General features: G+C 34.2%; 1 long non-coding RNA gene across 3 annotated transcripts in view; it reads right to left on the minus strand.

Annotated features, from left to right (window-relative positions):
* Positions 1-501: 501 nt before the first annotated feature.
* Positions 502-20,366, minus strand: part of LOC140322209 (uncharacterized) — a 70,702-nt gene continuing 50,837 nt past the window's right edge. Inside the window, exons 3-4 of one of the 3 annotated variants that reach the window (XR_011919171.1) lie at positions 6,434-6,529; positions 502-882 (exon numbers count right to left, since the gene is read on the minus strand). This is a non-coding gene — a long non-coding RNA (uncharacterized lncRNA). The remainder of the gene's footprint in view (positions 883-6,433; positions 6,530-20,366) is intronic. The other 2 variants (XR_011919173.1, XR_011919172.1) reach the window with 2 other exon arrangements.

The following is a 20,366-nucleotide window of genomic DNA, read 5'->3' on the forward strand; positions in this document are numbered from 1 at the left end:
TCAGAAAATAATAATCCCCCAATACATTAAGGCACATAAGGTGCTTTGATAAGTGCTGCCGTGGTGTGCACATAATACGCTTGGTACTGTGGTACGCCAAATTAAAGGTGTTTTTTAGTTTCCAGAAGAAGCAAAAACAAACCTCCCTTACTGCTTCCAACACTGGAAAAAAATACTTTCTCTGGTACAATTTATATTGCATTGTTCTTTGAAATATCCAATACAGCCATTGATATGCAAATATAAAAAATCACATCGGCTTCTAGGGGCTCTATTTATAAAGCAAAAAATCTGACATTCACCAAATATTCTCTGATAGAATGTCAGATTCACTACTTATAAATTAACTTCTAACAGTGGCATAATTTTTGTTCCCCTTCCCTTTATCTTATTTTTTTTTAACTGGACCAATTTTGCTTTACTTTGACTTTAAGAAAATAAATAGTTAAAATATAATTATACTGAATAAACAGTAACACAGGTTTTCTTTGTAGCTTTATTTATTTTTCATCTTCATAATATTCAGCTTCATTTTATCCTGATAAGATAGTCTATCCGGTGGATTTCCCATTCTTATTCATCCTTAATTGTTGTCAAGGCAATGACCCCAACAAGCCAGCGGTATTTAATTGACTTCGGCGCCTGAAATACCCCTCAGAAAGGAGAAATTGTTAAGCCAACCTATCAGTCACGATTTTGTTGTAGCACATCCTCCTTTGTCTTTCATTACTATATATGAGTTCCCCGTTAAATGGTAAATGTGGTAGTTCATATTGCATTTCTTCATTGTTGGACGTGCTGCCGTGCAGTTGTAACATTCATCCATGCATGTTGCATCCTCCGCCATAGCTGTTACCAGCCGAGCTTGCAATGGCATCAGACCTGCACATGAACAAATATAATTAAATGAATGTAACCTTAATGTCTCTTGATTGAAATATATTACAACCTTCATAGCACTTGCAAGCATGCAAACTCAATCTGGGTCTTCAATCCATCTGATTATACAAGGAAAGTATCATACATATTCCCATAGTAATTGCAATCCATTCCCAACCTGTAACAATGAGGAAATCTGCATAAGATTCCTGGGACATTTGCCTCTGGCTTTCTGTGTGATGTATGGGTGTCCTCTGCTGCAATGTAGACTTTCATCTCACCGTGTTTGTGTTCAAAGTGATGATGTCCTTTACTGACCTTGGTCAAGAACCCAGCATTGTTCCTTTCTTTCTGGCCTAATTATAACATATCATGTATTAGTAGGATACGGTGCAAATGATACGGTAAAGGGTTATTCTAGTTGGACTGACAAGAAAAATCCCTTATGATATCACCCCAATGATCCAATAAAATGGCTGAGGGCTGCAGTCAATACCTTTGTGGATACATTCTACACAATATGCCTGCTGGTATTATTTTGTTTTAATGCACCTGATATTATTGCAAAGATCTGAAACCAATGAGTTGCTGTTTAGCACATTTTTATTTTTTTACGTACCTTATTAGAAGGCAAATAGGAAGGAAATTCTTGTATTATAGTAATACCAGATGACTCCTTACGCGCCCAAATACCACATAAAACAGTACAAAATACCCCAGCATACTGCCCAGGTAATAAATAAAAAAAAATGGATCTGAACCAACACGAAAATGTCTTTTAATGTGTTGCAATAAGTTTTATTTTTCCCCTTGTGATCCTGCTAGTAACATGTTTCCTGATCTAGGGTAACAAGGTCCATTCACCATAATGTACCTATGGAGGAGCAGCATTGTCATCCAAGACTGTTATCCTGCTTTGGACCTAAACACCTCCCTGTCTTCTCCATATTGTACAAGGGAGGTGTTGTACCATTTACACAGAATACTAAATAAATGTAACCAAAGAACAATGCTATATAGGCCAGAGAGCACAGGATGGTATCTGCTGGCAGGACCAATAGGTAATTTTTGCATTTGTAAGCAATATTACAATATTTCAATGGGAAGTGAATAGAAGGGCTATCAATCCCTTTTATATCAATGCTAACACATCCTGAAGTATTCATAACTGGTACCAAAAAAAAAGTTCTATAGGGACATTTAAGGCAGCAAACAATGATTATTTCAATGGTGTATTTATCAGACCTAAAGGGACTACAACTAATTGTTAAGGTTTATATATGCTTTAAACCAGTGGTCGTCAACCTTTTCAGACCCATGGACCACTAAATTTACCCGCTCCAGACCGCGCATGTCGGGTGTCACTCAAAGGGGAGGAAACTTCCCCCAGAGTGATGTCATAAGGCCAAAACCCGCCCACTCTCCCACTGCAGGCTCAGACTACTGCAGAGACATAACCCGTCCATTTTACTGAGCCTGCAATCCGTACAGCGGACATGGTCCGCGGCTTTGGCCAGTGCACTCCCTCAGCGGGGTCCTTCTCCTTCTCCTAACTCCAGTTGACGACTGCTGCTTTAAATTGTTTCTTCATTTTTGGTATAAAACATAGGTTTTTGTGGCATGTATTTGCAAATTTGCATCATTGTCTTGTCAAAGCACCTCTGTAAAGTGTGAACCCTAGTTAAAATCACAATTAGTAACATATAATATTTTCCCCATTTTGTTTTGAGGATACATTATACTATGATTATACTATGAACATGTGCAATAAGAAAGGCCTCCAGTCCACAATTATAAGGATGTCAGAATGTGTAGCTGGTGGGCAGTAAGAAGTCACAGCATTTGGATTTTGGGGGGGGGGGGTTGGGGCATTAGGCTACCTAACTAATCCAGATCTCCTTATTGAAGTGTAAGCATGGATTGGAAATAGTACACTTACCATTGTTGGCATGAGTATCATTATCAAAGTGGGTCCCAACATTCTTGCTGGGGAGAAATTTTATTTCTATTTAATTCTATTTTTAGATAGCTCAAGGGTATTTAGAATATTTTTTTCCCCACCGATCCACCTTGTCTATCATAGCAGGTTCAAATAATAAATACCAGGCTTTCTCAGCAAAACCAGGGTCTTACAATACCCCAGGAAACTCTACTATGAGTATTATTTGTCCATGTTTGTTATATGAAAACAGTAAGGGAAAAGTGTTGCTAATTCTGATCTACTTTATTTGTCTTCTAATGTCTTTTTTTTTTAGAGTTAGTTTGTATTTAATGCTTGAATATATTTTGTTGCCCGTTTTTTCTGTATACAGGTATTCCCCGGGTTACGAGATAGGGACTGTGGGTTTGTTACTAAGTTGAATTTGTATGTAATTTGGAACAGGTACATTATTTTAATTAATGTATATAGGACAGATGTTTGTCTCAACGTATTATTAGACAGAATAGTGTCAGTTACTGTATAAAATTCTCACTGTAAGCTAATCACAAACAAAGCAAAAAAAAATCTTTATGGAGCCTAGACATTCATTAACTTCTCGAGCAAGCTGTGCTTTGATATACAAAAAGAAACAACTGTACAATTTGTCTTGGTCATTTAAGAGTTACAAGATGCTATAGATCAGCTCAGCCCTTAAAATCATCCACAAACTCAGCTAAAGATTTCCTCAGCAAATTATGCAAATCATCCTTTCCCCCATCAAGCCTCCATCCTGCACATGAGCAAGCAGGGAAGCCCAGTTTGTATCCAGGAGTTGTCCGTATGTCGGATGTCCTTAACTCGGGGACTACCTGTAATAATGTCGGAGCTAATTGCCAGATGGTTATGGACTAATTTTAAAGGAGACCTAAAACGTTATGATAGATATAAAGATATATACATCATATATAGATGTTAATTTTACTAAGTTTAGAAGACCCCCCATCACTGTGCTGTGTTACATCTGCTGGATGAGATACAGTATATACACCCTATATGTCGGTGTTACTGTATATACCAATACATTGAGTTACCAATGGCTGTACTGCTCTGCACATATTGAAAATGAAAGTTGCCAAGCTTTTTTTTTAAACCTGTGCTTTAAATGTTGGCCACGGTCACGACAAAAAATGAAAATTAAGAAAAACATTAGAAGTCATTATCTGTATATTTGTTATGGGTTGGTAACTCCAAGTAATAATACCTAGGGTCTATCTTAGGGATGAGCAAGAATGCCTCTGACATTCTCCCAAAAATTTCCACAAACTTCAGATGGGTCCGCAAAATTTCTGAGAACTGCGAATTCCATTGAAGTGCAGGTTCCCACGCACCCTGGGCTGTACTTATATTTGATAAGTACAGCCCGGGGACATGGAAACATGTGGTCACAGCTAATTGATGGCACACAGGTGCCTCCAATCAGCTGTGACTGCAGGCGAACTCCAGACGAACTCTCAATGGAATTTCTCCATTGAGAGTTCATCCAAGTTCAATTCCCATCCGAGTTCAATTCCCAAGGTCACCGGGCTGTACTTATCATTCATAAGTACAGCCCAGTGACCGTGGGAACCGGCAGTCACAGCTAAATGGAGGCACGCAAGTGGCCTGATTCGCTGCAAGATCAAAATTCGCTCGCTCATCCCTATTCTGTATCAAAGCTTGGCAACAAGTAGTGGTAGCCAATGGCAGACTCCATGCTTCCCTAATTACATACTTTTGATACATTCTCAAAGTTTTCATATGGTTTAACTGTTCCATAGAACAATGGTGTCAATAGTCTTTCCAGAAGTCAAAAAGTGATGCAAGGGAATCCTTGATGTCCTAGAATATGAGAGTTCAAGAATGCTTCTTTGGCATATTTGTGTTGCTTTAGGAAATTCTTGTTTTCAAACCACAGGCAATATTTAGAACATGCAAACCTTTGCATGTTTTTTCCCCTGCAGGTATAATCTTTCAATAGATTCCAAAGTCATCAAGACAAGTGTACAATTATGCGGCACGAATAGACTCATTTACATCCATACTTTTTCTCTAGGGCCTCTTAGCCTGAAGCATAGAGCAATCACTGGAGGGATTATCAAATGTAACAAGTTTATCAGTATATTTCTGGAAACACACAAGACATGAAAAACATGTCTGATATTGGTACATTGTGTACTCAAAATCAAAATGAACAAGAGGCACAGCAAGAAAATTCAAAAGGTCCTGATATTTGGCAAATTATGGAAACTTCAATTATACAAATAATACATTCTTTTCTGGTTTAGCTGTTTCATGGTCATCTGATCAAAAATATACTACCAAAATGTTACTCCTGCAATCAGCTGGTGCTATGTCAGGGACAGTGACACATAAGAGGAATCATCTTATAGATGATCAGTGGAGTTTCCTGCTGTTTCCTGTAGAATTTAAAACTGGGAGAATTTGGTTATATCCAAGACTTAAACTTGTCAGGTATTTCTGGAAAAAGGCTATGCAGATGCCTGGAGCTCAAAATGATATTATTTTGGGAATACAGTAGCAGAATTTAAGACAGTTGACGTTTTTAATAGATGAAATGTACCAATGGTACTCCACTGGCAGTTTCAAAACTTCTGAGGAAGCAGATTCTGCGAAACGCGTCAACATTGAGACCAAATATACTGGTTGTACATTTGCAAAAGATAATAGATATGTCTTTATAATGTTTTAATAAATTCATTTAATTCAACTTTGAAGGATGTGATTTGATGAAAAGATGCCTTTAAAGGTAAATGTAAATATTATAGTAAGAAATTTGATTTGGTACCAATAGGTCTGATTTCTTAAAGCTCTCCAAGGGTGGAGAGGATACACTTTCATCAGTGAACCTGAGTGATCCAGCAAACCTGGAATTGATCTGGTCCAGAAATGAAAACATTTGCTAACAAATAGCTAATGACTCTTAGGAAAGCCATTTCAGGTTTTCTGGATCACCCAGCTTCAATGCTGAAAATTATTCCTCTTTAGCCTTGGAGAGCTGTAATTAATCAGGGCCAATGTGTCAAAATTGTCCTTGGTAGATGAATAAAGGTAAATACAGAGACTTGACTAACCTCAGATTAGAAATTTTATACCAGGGACTTTGCAGCCTGCAGGTTCTGTACATTTTCCAGAAACCATTTAACTCTGCTGTTCCTAAGTACAGAGGTCGGAGTAGACTTGTGTTAAACCCTATTTAACAGTATGAAAATTCTTAGTTCATAACCTGACCACAGGTTCACAGTTACATGTATTAGGTGAAATCTTTTTGACAGCTGCTACTATGAGTGCATGCAGCCAGCTCACCTTTATGTTTATTCAGTAGAAAAAAAAGTAATACTGTGCAAATTATAAAAAAGAAACATCTATGTCACAAGGATATCTTTTAAATGGGACTGGCCATTTCACTAGTGTATCCACAGAAAAAAAAAGATTATTACGGCAAGTCGGTCCAATCAGTCCAATCTATGCAGTGCATATCAAAAAATAAATGCACCCAATGGTCACCTAGGAAGTCTGTGGGGTTGGAATGAAGGTGAAATAGGCAACAGTAAATGTTAGAAAAGAGATACTTACTGTATACACTTAGTGGTAGCTACATTCTAGTGTCAACATTTTTTTCATCTGACTTTTTGCTTCTTAAGGTCACATAATTCTGCTCTTCTTCTTTCTCTGTAATACATAACACCCAGCTTTTAGTACGTGGTTATTATTTCACATCTCTCATCAACCAGGGTATCAAAAACACCAATGGATCATTTTAAACAGTAGGGTTGTCTGATATCCTACATAATGGGCCTTGTTTATTAACCTCCCTAGCGGTAACCCCGAGTGTGACTCGGGGTAGAAAAAAGTTGCTAAAAGCGGTAACCCCGAGTCACACTCGGGGTAGGTAATCCTATGGGAGGTAATAGTAAATACAGCCCTACCTGATCCACCGGCGTCCCGCACCGTCCATCGCCGCAATCTCTGTCTTCTTCTCTCTTCCTCCGTCTGGCTTCTGCACACGATGAGTCACCGGGGGAGTTCCAGGTGGCGTCGGTGACGTCGGTGCGTGTGTACATTGCCGGCCGGGCGGGAAATTCAAAATCCATTTGTATTTCATTCAATACAAAATAACTGTATTGAAGGCAATACATTGGATTTATATGTGTAAAAGCAGTACATTGTTTTCAAGAACATTTTTTTTACAGGATATATATTAGTATGAGTTTTTAAAAAATGTTTTTTAAATATATAGATTTTTTAATGTATTCAATTTACTATTTTTACATGATTTTGAGTTTTAAACTTTATTATACTTATACTATTATACTGTAAAATAAATTTTCATGAAAAACAATGTACCGCCTATAGACATATAAAACTGGAAAGAAATGAACCGCTAGGGAGGTTAAAGCTGTCCAAAGCTGGAGAGGGTACACTTTTATCAGTGAAGCTGGGTGATCCAGCAAAGCTGGAAGGATTTCTTCAAAGGCATTTGCTATTTGCTAGCAAATGTTGTAAATCCTGGACCAGATCTATTTCAGGTTTGCTGGATCACCCAGCTTCACTGTTGAAAGTATATCCTCCCCAGTCTTGGAGAGCTTTAATAAATCAGGCCCAGGGTGTCATATAAACAAACCTAGGTGCACACAGTCACAGAAAAAATAAAAAGAATGTATTAAAACAATCTGGCCTCATGAAATAGCATTGTACCATATGGAGAACATTCTACTGGATGGGTACATATGCCTGGAGTACATATGCCACATTTATTTTTTTTTCTAGTGGTTTACTCTTTACTTCTTGGCAATATGATGCCCAGTAGGATGAGGAAAAGAAAAGTTTAGTGTCATATGTTACATTCGGTTTTTGCATGATTGGTGATAAGAATCCAACTATCCATGATTGCATGTCATGACCACATCACAGAAAAAATGGGTGGACATTCTTTTTTCTTTTTGAATTTTAAGCTCCTTGATCATTTTTATTGATCCTCTCCTCCTCCTGTGTCACTTTCTGTATCTGTCTCTAATTTGAAACCCCTATTTAATGTACAACATTGCGTAATATGTTGGCGCTATATAGAACCTGTTGATTAATAAAATAAATAATAATAATAATAATAACATATACCTACATGAATATGTGCTTTTTTCTTTATCTACTTGGAGCTTTTCTTTAAATAGACTAAATTACAATGCTAAATGTTACGGTCTGATTGGTGGTTACAGCTGCACAGCTTAGACATTTGGACAATGTTACCAACAAAACAAGTTTTTATTTAAATAAAGCAATAGGTAATATGTAAAAATATACAATGATAAATAAGTACATCGGAAATCTCAGTAGACTAAAACCATGAATATGCCATCAGCTTGATCATCAAGAAAAGAATTGTAAAGAAACAAGAATCAAGAAACTTTCTAATCTGTAATGTTCCACAAGTTTATAGATATAAAAAACACATGAATGCTCATAAACACAATTTAATTGGAAGCATTAACAAGCATTTGAACTTGAAAAGCTTATGCATTAATTCATGTTATAAGCCTACATTAATGGATGCTTATAAGTGTGAAAAGTTCCTTAAATCTGAACACCAGGCAAGTAGAACAATACAAGATTGAAGTTAGAATACAGGAGCTGTTTTTAATGTATTTATTCTTACTTATATGTGTGATAAGGTTCAAGTTTGGGATGCAGAAACAAGTCTCCAACCTCCACTATAGCTCAGCTTGTTTAACAAAGCATTCCTACCTGCTGATTAAAAAAGAAGGGGCAGCGGCACTCTGATAAGGTCATCCATCTACATTACTAGCTGCGTTTAAATAAACATTTTTTATATAAAGTTATGCGTTAATTGATGTTTTATATCTGCCTGTAGGTCATATTTAAGGTTACTAACAGCTCTTACATATCTTGCATATTATTACATTTTTCTCCTTTTATCTGTCTTTATTTACCACTGATATATCCCAGAATAACCGCATAATTCAATTTATTTTCCAAGAAGCCTGCACAGAGCTGAAATTCTGATATCTCCTGCCACATCCTTAGGTTTACTGTAGTCTTTTATCTTTATATTATATTGACCAAGGATTCTGCATGATTAAAGGGATGCATGGATCATATATGGAAATCGTGTTTCCTATTATATAACATCGGTATTGGTCTTATGGATACAGTCAGGAAATCCTCCCACTTAGCAAATACTCCCATAAAGTGGATCGGGGTTGCCTAACTCAGTATCTACAGAGCAAAAACATTATTCTGGAACACACATTGATAGGATTTTGCACTTGAAGATGCAGAAATGCAACAAAAATGAAGCTGACTTTAAGGTCCAGATACTTTATTTCATGAAATACAGCCCAGGAGCCATATGCAGCCCTTTGGTTGCTGTGTGGCCCTTTGCAGACCTCAAAAGTCAATAGTGGAAGCATTTATTTGTAAAGAGGCTGTAATGACTGTAAAGACTAGAAGTCTCATGTAGAGTGTCCCAAGTTTCTCAATATTTCCTGTAGTGAGTCTTCCCACCACCCCCGATAAAGGTTTACAATCTCCCATTGGATTGGATATTAAAGCTCTCCAAGACTGGAGAAGAACGCTTTTCATGGGAGAACCTGGCTGATCTAGCAAACCTGGAAAGGATTTATTCCAGGATTTAAAGCAGTTGCCAACTAAGAGCAAATGATTTTTAAGAAATCCATTCCAGGTTTGCTGGATCTCACAAGTTCCCCCATCAGGCCCATTGTCTCCTCCAAAATGGCTAAAGTCTCTAACAGTCTTTTGTCATATACCAAATGCTATGAGCAGATCTGTCAGGCATCACACTTAAGGCATCTTACAAAATGATAATCACAACTATTTGTGGTGGTCGTACATGTCCACTTATTTTCATCAACATGATAGCTTTTATTATTCTAGCTTACTCTAGGTTTCCTCCAGAGATTGCTAGGGATTCCTCGAACTCTGGCTGATTGACTTGCCATTTGATGATGCCTACAACTTTTTGAGACAAACACCACTTGGCAGACCCAGCTGCATGACTCTAATGATGTTTTTAGGTGTTTATAATGGTGTTATTTCAACCACCACTGTAGAGGGGATTCTTTCTACTAGCAACCTATTTAAGAGTTTTTTTTTCCAATCAGCCCCCCAAAAAATGGTTTTATTATGGGTTCCCTAGAAATTATTTCTAGAGTTTCTCAGGGTTAAAAGGTTGAGAAAGGCTCCTCTAGCTTGTATATCTATAGCTCGTACAAAAGTGGTAAAGATCAGTCCAGCTATCAGAACTTACACCAGTCCTAAACCCAACCAGTCCAACCAACAGCACTTTGCTCGTGGATCCCAGCAGTTGCAGTGAGAATTATGATGTTGGTCAATGGGCTGTAATACCAGTGATCTCTCTCAGTCTTTTAAAATGTTCCTAGTCCTCTGGGTCCTTCAACATTTCTAAAGTCTCCAACTATACCTGTGGCATGTCCAAGACTTCTGATCCTTTCTTTTAGTAAGTTGTCTGTCTCTGACAGTCTTTTTTTTACCTTTATGTATACTGAACAGTATGTGCAGCCTTTTGGTGACAACATGGGCTACAGTTGAGGACCCTTAAAACGTCATGGACTCCAATTGATCTAGTGTTTCTCAACCTTTTTTAACATAGGGGAAACCCTTGAAATAACTTTCAGGTTTTCAGGGACCCCCTACTATAGTTACTATATCCACAACTCACAGTACATTAGTGTGGTGGTCAATGGGAATAATGGCCCTTGCATAATTGGCCAGTGGGGAGTTTGTCAGCCTTTTAGACAGACAAAGTGATCATTGGTGTCACTTAAACTGACCTGGAAGCCACCGATTGTTCATTGCTCAAGAAACCCCTAGCAACCTCCGAAAGAACCCCGGATGATCTAAACCAAAGGTGATGTAATAAATTTTATTTGGATAATATTAACCACCTGAGCATTATGAGGTCTAGATTTCTGTACCAAAAGTGTTCCACTGTTTTTCATGAAATTTTTTTTTTTAAATTGTAGACCTGTAACTTACAGAAATATGTCCGAACAAGGGTCTAGTAGATATTATGAACATAAAAAATGTTTGAAACACACAATCATGTAAAAAAAAAAAATTACTTTTAATAAAATTAAAGGAAAAACACAAAAATCAGCTTAAACATGACTACATAAACAAATCAAAAATACTGAAAATACTGAAAAAGCAATAACTCTGTATATTGTAAAGTACTATATTATTCTAAAACACCTCCCTAGTATGGCAATTTTTAAAACTTTGATTGTGTATTTATTGGAGTTTGTTTTGAATTATTTTGTATTTGATTGGATACGGGAGTTTGTATCCAATCCAATACAAAATAAGAATTTGAATTTCCAAGTTATTTACTTTTATTTTATTTTTTTTTTATTTTTTTGTATTGGATTGGATACGGGAGTTTGTATTCAATCCAATACAAAATGAGCGTTTGAATTTACCAGTTATGTACTTTGTATTAATTTTATATTATTTTGTATTGGATTGGATACATGAGTTTGTATCCAATCCAATACAAAATATGAATTTGAATTTACCAGTTATATACTTTGTATTTATTTTGTATTATTTTGTATTGAATTGGATACAGGAGTTTGTATCCAATCCAATACAAAATATGAATTTGAATTTACCAGTTATATACTTTGTATTTATTTTGTATTATTTTGTATTGAATTGGATACAGGAGTTTGTATTCAATCCAATACAAAATGAGAGTTTGAATTTACCAATTACATGTACACTTTGTATTTATTTGAATTATTTTGTATTGGATTGGATACAGGAGTTTGTATTGAATCCAATACAAAATGAATAAATGAGTTTGAATTTGAATTTCCCGCACACGCGCTGACGTCATCGAGCACGCAGGGAGAAGCCGAGCGGCTTTTTTTTCTCCGCCGGCCGGCTTCTTACCGGTCCCGCTGGTATAGGAGAAGGCACCCGACGCTGGAGAGGGAGATCGACGGAGGACGACGCTGGAACACGAACACGACGCTGGATGAGCACAGTGGGACCAGGTAAGTGGGGATTTTAATTTACAGAAAATCTCGGGGTTAACCAAAACAGCAACTTTTTTTAGCCCGTACGAAGGTCGGGCTTAACGGTCGGGAGGTTTATATTACTACACAGTATTTATATAATGCTGACATATTACACAGCGCTGTACAAAGTCCATTGTCATGTCACTAGCTGTACCTCAAAGGAGCTCACAATCTAATGTCCCTACCATAGTCATATGTCTAATACAGCCTAAGGTCAATTTTGGGGGGAAGCAAATTAACCTAACTACATGTTTTTGGAATGTGGGAAGAAACCCACACAAACACAGGGAGAACCTGCAAACTCCATGCAGATAGTGTGCTGGTTAAGATTCAAACCTGGGACCTAGCACTGCAAATGGCAAGAGTGCTAAGCACTGAGCAACCATGCTACCCAATGTGATATGATTTATTTATAATGATATAAGTATGTTATTACAACTGTGAAGTCAATGATGGAAATAAAGAGGAGTACAGGTGAAATGGGCATATTCCATTATCCCCCTCTCACAAAAGACTTGCTACCATTCCTGACATATCACTGAGATATCATTGCTCCCACAAAACTGAGCTATACATGATTTACTCTGATTTTAGATAAATTACATTGGTGGCAGTAATATTTGAACAGAATAGTAGTCTCCCGCTGTTATCAGGATTACTGATTATCAAATCAAGCATCATTTTAATGCTGGTTAGAGTTTCTCATTTTAACTGCAGACTGCTTGTCTATTGGTATAACGGAATTAACCATCTGTGCCGACTTATTACATACCGCTTTCTTCCTAAAAACCTTTATAATGGTTTACTTTATCTGCCAGCAAAGATTATTCCAGTATTTTTTATTTTTGCAGAAATATTTTTGCTATAAATATCTAATAAAAGCAAATTTGTGGTCAGTTATTATATTGGAATTAAAGTCAATGTTTGTGTCAATTTGCCACATTTTTTTTATTTCTAGGAACTGTATCATTTTGCAAACACAATTCTAAAATGGTTAAACTGACTTAATTTATTTCTCCTTTGAAGACTAAGTCTACCTACACACATCAGATGATTCTCAGGGATAGTATTGGATGAGAATCTGTCAGCGGCCGACCAATCTCGTTCATGGATCTGTCCTGGCGGTGAACAAGGAACAACCATAATGCAAGAAAAGGGGAGAGTGCACGCTCGTACTCCCCTCCCCATAAAACACAATAGCACTGTATGTACAGCACTCGTTCATGCTCGTTCTTTCAGTCTTTTGATGTTGAAAGGATTGTGAAAGATCTTTTCCAATGAAAAAAGTCTTACATTTGTACTTTGACTCAGACCCACTGGATATGTGCAACATTAAGATTATTTGATGTATAAAAAGAAGGAGATAAGCTTTTAATTGATAAGTAAACAAAGTAGAAAGATTCTGTGCAACAAATGAACTATTTCCACCTATTTACTAAAGCTTGACGTACAGTTGTGCTACATATATGCTTACTTTATAAGACATCACACACCTGAGACATATAATAGTATCAGAGAATCTTCACTTAGTAAAGTGAAGCTTTTTTGCCTTTGAATTTACAATTATGTTCAGGGGGATTTTCCTTGCATTTACCTTAATGACTAAATTGAGCACAACTTGACTTTATTCACATTGCTAAGTCAAAATTCACTACTTCTTTGGAGCGGGTTTAGACCTGCATATGACAGCTGTCAGTAATGAGCGGTATTGCTTACTCTCATCCCCCCACCCCCCACCCTATTCATTACCTATGGAGCTGCCACAGGGAGGCGTCATGATGTACCACTATGTAAGTGTCTCCCAAGAGGGAGTGGTTCTCTGCAGTAAGTGCACTGCAACCTCACCGCCAGTGTAAACTTAGCTTTAGCAAAGCAGCCCCAATACATTTAGGCAACAAAGATAACAACCAAAGATAGAGGAATAAATTAGAATATGATATTTAATACAAAGTGCCCTGGTGGATGTGTTGTGCCCTGTGGAATATGTTTCATTAAGTATACTACTCCACGTTAGTCTTCATATAATATATGTTTGCTTTTAAAATCTGATTCATTTCTGGGGAAATGTCTATATGCCTACCCAGTATAGCATAAAACATGGCCAGGATTCTAATCCTTCCCTAGCCTAACCAAAACTAAGCCAGCTCGGCCCCCCCTGCTCCCTCCTCCCAGCAGTCATTGCAGTCCTCTAGCTTTGTAATCTCTCATGTAAAAACAGAGCACCATGAATGATGTTTCCACTGTCAACATTGAGAATTCATTGTTCCACAATACCTGCAGCTACAGAGGTTATTGAAGGCCCATTCTAAGTGAATTTTTTGTTTCTTATGAATATTTGATCACTGGGCACTTTTAAAATTTAAAGTAGGATTCCAGAAAGCATAAATCTAAAGCTTTGTGGAAGTTAAGTGTAATGTGCATTTTGCAGTTCGAACTCCTACACCCAACTAGTCACCTCCATACAAGTCTATGTGGTCAACTAGACCAATTCAGCTGTGCAAAGCAATTGGACTAGTTAACAAAAATGCTATTGCTGATAGTGAGATTTTCAGGGAATTATATCACGTATGTAAAAACTGCACGTTACATTTATCTCCCACTGTACTTCATGATTTATTCTTCCCGAGATCTACTTTATAAATAAGAACTCCATATAAATTGGGATTATATGTTAAAACAGTAAAGATAAATCTGCATTACCATACTTAGTAGACATAGTAAGACTATAAATATATAAATTATAATAACTTATGTGATCACATTCACTGATTTACTTCCAGCAAAGATTTCCTAAAGCACAATATCCCAGATCATGTCAGAGTGATGCTACACCATGGCTTGTGATTTTATAAATGGACTATTAGAATATTTATTATGTTACTGGCATCAGCAGAACTTGATTGTGGCTGTTTTATTGCGTATATCTTCACCATTTTTAGCTTCTTTTGAGGTATACAATACACACTGCACTGCTAATCATTAGCTTACTCTGTACATAAACATAAATACGTAGTAACCTGCGTAGGAAAAGTACAAATTGTTACTCTAGTCTGCATTTACTTCAAATGATTCCTCATGTTCTGAAGAATGATAATCTTACCCGTCTGAATATAATTGTGTGTTTTAGGTGAACAGTTCATGATAGAAATGTCATCTGACTATCCTCGACAAATATGAGATTTATGTTCAGCTTGGTCCTTTTACTTTGTTTTTACATTTAAATCTGCTCAAAGTCACTTCTAACTGTAACTATATTGATATTATTATTATTAACAAGTATTTATATAGCGCCAACATATTACACAGCGCTGTACACTAAGTAGGGGTTGCAAATGACAGACAGATACAGACAGTAACACAGGAGGAAGAGAGAACCCTGCCCCGAAGAGCTTACAATCCAAGATATTTGTCTATTTCTTTAATTCACAAGATAAGTAAAACAGATACCATTCTGTTCTGGTTAGTTGCTGTGGAATGCTCTTTTTATTCTTTTAGTGTATAAACATAAACATACTCAGCTAATTAATTACCAAAGCTAAAAAAAACATTGATTATGTAGCACTTTGTATTGCTCCTATGCAAGAAGTTTACACAGTTACTCTAAAGTAAGCTTACACCTAAAGATATGCAAAACATATTCCTAGATAAATGGATAATATATGCATTTAATTCATACAAACAATTGCTTATGACTAGTCACAGTTAGACTACCAGCTATGTGAATAAAGATGCAAAACAAACTGGGTATACACAGTAAAAGGAGAGAAACATTCATATATATATATATAATATATATTATATATTTAACATACAATGCTTTTAAGTCTGGATATTCACAAAGCTTAAGTTTCTTCCATTATATGTGTAAATAGTTTTACATATCAAATTGGAAAAACCATGTCCACCAAGATATAAAAATTATGTGTTTTGTTTTTTTAATGTCCTATTGATTGACTATGATTTATTACTCAATAAACTATATGTCCTATTGTCCGTTATATAACATAACCTTAAATTGTTTTAAATGTCATGCCTTGAATAAAATGTTTTAATCCCATATATTTATAGCTATTTTGCAAGTGTTTTGTATGATGAAAACTGTAATACATATTTATAAAACATGTCCAAGTGGCAAAAGTGCTGCAAAAAAACTTTCAGCACCAACTAACATTGGACAGCAGTTCTTTTGCATGTTCACTCATCTATATAGAATAACTCTAGTTATAAATATTTTATTTTATAGTTAATTTTTTAATAAATTTATTTTTATGTTACAATTTGTTTGTATGGCTCAAATGTAAACAGTTGCCATTTTTTTTTTATTATAGTAAATTCCTTTTTTTCTGTAATTTTACAATTCGCAACATGCTAGCTATATTTTTATGTCAAATTGTTGGTTATTTTAATATTTAACTATTTTCTTTTTGTATTGTCCAAGTGGACTTTGTATAAGTAATGAAGATACTATTGTATTAGAGTACAACTGTACAGAAACATCTATACTTGCATGATATACCTTTCTTTTGGTTATGGAAATGCACAAATGCCTTTTTTACATAGTAGTAGATATAGATAGATGATTCTTTATATATTACCAGCATTAAAAAATGTATATTACATGTACATGCATAGTAATTTACTTCTATATATTTCTATATCACAGACCAGAGACATCTAGTTTTTTTTAAGTGAATGTTATATACATATCCCTGATATAAATAATAAAAATTAGTAGTAAATGTCCTGTTTTTTGATTTACACACTGGTCCTGTTCTATTCTTAATAGTAAATCATGTTCTCGTCTTAAAAAGGTATATCTGTGTTTTTCATTTGCATATGTCCTGAATAAAATACAGATAACAAATGTTATTTGTGGTTACTAATATTGTCTAGTGTACTTTATCAGGCAACTTCACCTGACATATCATTAAACATCTAAAGTAATGACAATATCATCTGTTTTATCTGTGATGTATGCATGCATTGTCATATATTGTATAGAAAGCTTGTGATGTGTTTGTATTACTTACAGTATATGTAGTTCTTGCAATACAGCTATATATTTCTGCTTTATGGTTAATATATAAATATATACATATATACTTAAATAAATATATATATATATATATATATTACCAGAATAAAAGCTAATATATATATATATATATATATAAATGAATAAAATGAAGTTACAACTCTGGAAGTCAGTATTATGAAAACAAGGTTTAACTGATAATTGGTTAATACAATCTACACATAAAATTGTTGTTCTTTCCATTAACCAATAAAGGAAAAGGAAACATATTGTTCTGGGACTATAACATTGTGCTGGATATATAACACAATCCATTGATTTTAATAATCATTGTATTATAAAATCTGGACTACTACATACATCTACCTCCAATTCTATTTTGCTTCCTAGATGCTTACTCATAATTTCAGAATGCAGTTTGTTACATTGCTAACTGAATAAAAGGCATCACATTTTTTGTTTTATTGCATTGTAATCATGTGAATTTAGAACTAAACTACAGAACTATTTAGAACTAGTCTCCATTATAACACTTCAATGATATCTGTGATTTAAAAATGTTGCAAATTTTATGCTGACCATACACACTTTTCTTTTATTGTTGTACAATTAAAATGATTTTTTTTACATTTTTCCTGGAAACTTTTATGTTTTTGCTTCCTTTTGTTGAACAGATATTTTCAAGTTTAAAATGTATTTTTATCCAGGCTTGAATCCTGATTTGGAATATGTTCATGTTCTTCAGTTATCTTTTAAAAAAAATAATACATTTTTGATTTTAAATTGGTCAGTATACATTTTTTTTAAAATAATATATGTTTTTCTTAATATTTTATTGTTTGTTATATGCATAAATTATATTCTTTTTGCTACATTTTACACTAATTTATGTACAGCAACAACATAAAGTGATTTCTCAGATTACATTACTATAAATCTGGTTGGTTAAAATGTATTTATTAACCTATAAATGAGAAATGTTGTTATATATATAATATATATATACAAACAAACATAGCTTTTTGTTTTGTTTTTTTGCTGCTAGTGTGTTTTATTTTTCTAGTTTTTCAACAATAATATTTGCATGATACATCTTTTTTAACTGCTGTGATTTGCTTTTTTCATGTTTATTTTGTAACTTTTATTTAGAGCTTATTCATATTTCTATCCTAAAAAATTTGAGAGAATTACCTTAAAGCAATATGTTTGTAAATGCTTATATCTGATACAATGTTTAATATTGGTTTTGGATGTTTTGTTGAAAACCAAATCATATTTTTTACTTACATAAAGAACAATACATGTTTTATATTTTCACAACTATTACTATGTAAATTCCTTCATGTTTCTGCAGGTTATGTTTACAGATGGAATTCTTTTTGCTTGTATATACTTTCAATTTTGTAACAAAATATAAAGAATAAATACCAAAAAGGCAAATAATAGGAGAAGAATAAAAGATAATTGGTGTTTACACTACAAAAGTGTTAAAATGTATTTTGAAAAAATACAAAAAATATATATTTTTGGGTAAGATATAGCAACGGGTAATATGTTACTTTAAAATCTTGTCATATTAATGATAAGTTATGTGATTTTTTGAATAAAATACAAGACAGGAAAATATTAGACGTGTATATATATTCTGAATTCAAAATTCAGCTCCAAAAAGAGAGATTGTAGAAAATTGCAACAAACCCATCTTTGATTATAATACCATATGTTTTGATGTCTACAATGGATGAAATGGTATAATATGGCATAACCTATAGCAAGAATCCACTCTATAGCTGCTCATTAAGGAGTATGTGAAGCAACACAAATGAAGAAATTATGCCAAAATATATTAAGAATATATATGTAGGCATTGGGTAATATTAATAAAAAAAAGTGACATCATTGACTAACATGGGCAAAAGTACTGTTGCAAATATGACATCAAATAGTATTTTTTCATGTTTCAAATACATTACCAATAAAATAATTTCAATAATCATTTTTAACAAATAACAAGTGGAATACCTAAGAAAATTATTGGCAACAACAGTTGCTAAAATATTAACAAAATATGTAGGGTACATTCTTTTGCAAACTAAAAATGCAATTAAAGGTAGGCGTAAAAAGGAAAAATGAATCATAAGAACCCCTACAACACCAATAATCTATAAAACAGCATAAACTGCTATTTGACATGATGCAACATTACAATGTCCCAATAACACTACCTGACAAACTATAACAAAAATTAAACATATATATTTTTTTAATTTATAAAGGAAAATTACATTGTTACCATTACCTGAGCCCACACACCTGCTGACATTTTTTCCCTATTTATGGGAGCAAACTCAATCCTGAGGCTGCAATGTGGATTGTACCTGGTGTCAACGATATTGGCATGCCCCATAAATAATGTCACAAACTGATATATCGAACAGAAAATAAGAATAAAGGAGAATGTAGGTGACATACATTGATTTATTTTCTTTGCAACCATGATAGCCTCTGTTATATAAAAATAAGAAAAACAAACCCTTGAAAAAGTGTTTTTTCTAATAATGTATCTGGTCACAGTTTAAAAACATACAAAGACAAACATTACCACAATTGTTTAATGGTCTTTTTAAATTATTCAACATATTAGGGTCTCAAAATAACATTATTCATCCCTTGTATGTAATTTTGTTTTTTTTATATATATACTATATATACAATGATTGTGTTTAATGATGAATAAAGTTACTTAATCTGAACTATGATTTATCTTGCAAAAAATGCTATTTTTTCTTTGGATCCTTGCTGCAGTACAGGTCACTTACACTACATCGCTACATCATGCAAAACTGGCTTTCTCCAATAATTTTTAAAGAATGATTTGTAAAAGTTAAAGTTTAAGCTATTCTGAAACAATTGTATACAATCATTCGAATAGGTAAAAAAAACACAACTTTTTTATACATTTCTTTTTATAAACCAAGTCATTGCAGTTGTTATAAACTCAATATTTTCTCCCTAAGTTGTTCCCTTCTTATCAGGTTCATTAAAACAAACCTGTGTGAACTCATACTACATTAAAATGACTCTTTATTAAATCAGTCTTTACTATTAATTAAGACCATTGTTTTATTAGTATTCAGCAGGAAATTAAATGAAATTGTCTGTGTATTGTATAGATTTATCCTATTTTACATCTACATCATAGGTACTATCATTGTTCATTTTCACATAAAACATTGGATGATCAAATAAACTAAGCAAATATTTTTACATAGTACAAAAAAAGCTAGTATTTCCCAATTTTTAAATTACAGGTTTGTACTTTTTCTTTTACTCATAGCTTGTTATTTAATTAAGATATATATATATATATATATATATATATATATATATATAT

Source organism: Pyxicephalus adspersus, chromosome 2, assembly GCF_032062135.1.
Source record: "Pyxicephalus adspersus chromosome 2, UCB_Pads_2.0, whole genome shotgun sequence".
Taxonomy (NCBI): domain Eukaryota; kingdom Metazoa; phylum Chordata; class Amphibia; order Anura; family Pyxicephalidae; genus Pyxicephalus; species Pyxicephalus adspersus.